General features: G+C 28.6%; 1 long non-coding RNA gene across 1 annotated transcript; it reads right to left on the bottom strand.

Moving 5' to 3' along the window:
- Window positions 1-1,217: 1,217 nt before the first annotated feature.
- Window positions 1,218-3,038, bottom strand: LOC143241017 (uncharacterized). The gene is made up of 3 exons (XR_013022142.1): window positions 2,747-3,038; window positions 2,207-2,242; window positions 1,218-1,494 (listed from the first exon to the last, which is right to left on the bottom strand). It is a non-coding gene; the product is annotated as an uncharacterized LOC143241017 (long non-coding RNA).
- Window positions 3,039-3,645: the final 607 nt, after the last annotated feature.

The raw sequence follows: 3,645 nt of genomic DNA on the forward strand, positions 1-3,645 counted from the left end.
CTGTAAATCGAGTCTATTTACGACCAAAGTGAATTTTAGTAGTTCCAATTCGGCCCTCTAGTGGCCAAGCGGATATGCAGACACACAAATAAAAACGAACATATACATATTCTTGTCTTTATATTAGTCTGCGGACTTATATTTCTAAAAACCTGTTTTCGATATCCGTGGTAGGCAGAGCGCACATAATCACCTGTGCTCAATAACAACATAGTCCGACTTATCATTTCAATAGCATGGGTAGTCGTGGATACGTATTTGTCAGTTGGAATGTTAAACTATTTTACATGTTAATCGGTAACAACCTTACTCTAGTTATGTAGCAATGAAAAAAAAACAGCAATGTCACTTTTTACACCATCTCTTGATTTAAACTATTTTTGTTCCTATAACTATCTGACCAATCATAATACAGATAGGAATAACAATAGATAACAAGAATCACTGGGATCATTCATTACTTCAGTTGTTTCTGCTATTAAAGTTAATCCCGTCAGAAATAATCTAAATATCCTATGTAAATTATTTCGAGTGTGTTCTCGAAGTTCACATGATATGCATATTTTTATATTAAAGCAAATCTTTCAATAAATTTTTGACATTAATATATCAGTCACACGTGTTTAATTCTAAATAAACACGAAAGGATAAAAAGCCTTGAATAACATAAATATGCTGATAATAATATGTCACTTTCTACGCCACAATATCCACCCCTCTATGTTTTCTTTAATGCATTTCATTGTTAATGTTTACCTTATCTGAAGTCTTTTGTTTTCAGAAGCATTTGGGTTGTACTAAGGAGGTTGTTGATATATATTATAAGACTTGAATAACAAACTTACTATAACTACTAGTCAAGTTGTATTCTGTTTTTAACATTGACTAACCAGTTAAGTTCCGTACATTACATTCAAGCTGATTCTAAATACAGTTTGTTTGTTTTTTCAATGAAGAACAAACCAATAATGGTTTCATGTTACTGACGTACAAACTTCATTACTGAAGAACGCCCTTAACTAGACTCTCAAAATTTCAATACTAATATTGTTACAAGCTAACTAAATACTGATTTAAAAGTAAATAAATATTAATTTAATTTTAAGTATTTTAGAAAATAAAAAATGCATCGTGAAAACATAACATGAAGGGATTGTATCTCTGTATCACCTTTTTTTTACATACAACATAAAACAATACACCAAATTCCACGAATATCAAAGGGTTTAATATTTCCACTCTATCAGTTCAAAAAGGCACACAGAAAATGAAAACATTAAAGATGCTAACATAATTTATTGGATAATTAAAAAGATAAACAAATGTAAGATAAAACAACATCTGATTAATAATATAGAAAGAAAAAATAAAAAGATTGTTATTTCTTTGTTTATTCTTTACTAATTAAAACAGAAGACATTAAAAGTTGACAAAAACTTTGAAGTTTTTTTTTTGTTTTCTTCGTGGAAGAATAGCTGTCATTCATTCATTCTCCTACCCAGAAAATACATAGAGGGAAAAAAAAGAAACCCAATTAGTCGCCGACCCACGGTAGTTTAATTTAAATTAAACAAGTAAGTATTTGCACTTTGTTTATAAAGAACACTTTCGGTTTTACTATAGTAAACTTCAGAACATTTTTAAACCATAAAATAAACAATGATACAATTATTAGATTTGAATTATACTATTGTTTCTCAATCTTAAAGCCAGAGTAAAGTAATTCTGCTTTAAACAGTTCTGTATTCAACAAATAATAAATATTTGTTAAAACAAATGTAAATCACTTGTAAAAACAAAATCAACAATCGTGAAAACTTACCCATACATTGTTATGTCAAGAGTAAGAATTATTAAAAAAAATTATATATATAAATATGTTAAATTATTACAGAGATAACACTGTAAGGCAGAACGAAATAAAATTGATAATGTTTACTTTTGTATAAAAAATTGTTCCAATAACTTTTAGAGATTAAATAGTTATAACCAGTCCAAAAATAATAATAAAATATGATAACTATCCTAATTATGTGATTTATTTTGATAAGTTTATTATAGTTCAGAGTTAGTAGTTAATGAGAGCAGCGTTGTTGTTTTTTCTTTCGGCTTGTTTTCGGTTATAATAAAGTAACATTTTGTTTTACTTTACGTGATTCATGGTATTAATATTTATATATATGTATATATAATAAAATAAACTTACGATGTATAGAGCTGAACCGAAACTTCTATCTCTGTACTGGATAAAAAATGTAATTACATTTTGTCAAAACTATTTATTTTACGTTGAGAATTCATATAGATTTACATAATTTACGTGATACGAAAATACGTTTAACATATTACGGAAACCATTACACCTTCACACTGAGCACGAAGTTTCAATCTGATACGTAAAACTGAATTGGAAAAAACTTTTGAAATACAAACCGAATCAAATCATTAAACCATTCTTTTATCCCATAGATTATGAAATATTATTATGAAATTTTGTGTTTACACGTCTTTACTACTTTAATTAGCATAAAAATAAATTACAACACTTACCGAATCTTTCTCAAAACACATATCAAACTGAAATAATATTCAAGAAAAAGGGTAGAATTTGTTATATTTTATTTAAACGGTAACATTAAACATCTTTATCATAAGTTTATTTGTGTTAATATATATTTCTAAACTAGAATCAGTAACAATATAATCATTGAACGATCTACTTTTGCAAAACAAAATTCTGAATTACCTTTAACGTTGAATAGCCTTCAATTTTCCTTGAGAATAAAATATTATAATGGTGAATGAACGTTTTTAAGATACACAAGTATAATCACAACAGAAGCTATCAAGTACTGCTATGTCAACTACAAATACAATCGTATTTCTTTTGTCGTAGCAATTTACAGACGGTCCATATCAGCCGTCTCTGATTTTGAAGTGATAGGCTGTACTGAAGGCAGCTAATGAACATCACCAACTGCCAAGTTTTGGACTGGCCTTTGTCAACAAATAGAAGGATTAACTGTTACAATATAACGAGCTCACGATTGAAAGAGCGACCATATTTCATGACAGGTTTTGCTCACGTGACTGGCCGATTGTAACTCGTGCTCCCTTCACACCAAACTTTGTGGGAACCACCACGAAGAAAATATCTCAGACAATATTCTTATGTTACTCCACATAAATAAAATATATTATGTATTGTGTTGTTGAATCATGAAGAGAAGTGTCCCTTCACGTTTAGACCACAGGGTTAACAACGTACATTAATTGAGATTTAGAATGTCCTTACCTGTGTTTTCTGTTGATTCGTGGAATACTGTTCTTAAACACCGAATATTTCATGAATGGTTAGAGGGTTAAAACAGGGATTTTTCTTGAACCTCTACATATTTCGGCTTGTTACAACAGTTAATAGGTTTACGGCAGAAAATTTAAGATGCAAAACTTTTCATCATATTAATTACTCTTCCAATTATATTGATTATTTCTGAATAATTTTTACAAGAAAACTACATATTTGTAAAGACAGACTAAAAATTATTCTTATAATATATTAAGCAACATTATATATCAGCCCTCTGATATTCTAGGATCCGAATATTACAGAAAATATATTCAATATTTACATTACACTTTACT

The sequence above is a fragment of the Tachypleus tridentatus genome, chromosome 13 (assembly GCF_004210375.1).
Source record: "Tachypleus tridentatus isolate NWPU-2018 chromosome 13, ASM421037v1, whole genome shotgun sequence".
Taxonomy (NCBI): Eukaryota; Metazoa; Arthropoda; class Merostomata; order Xiphosura; family Limulidae; genus Tachypleus; species Tachypleus tridentatus.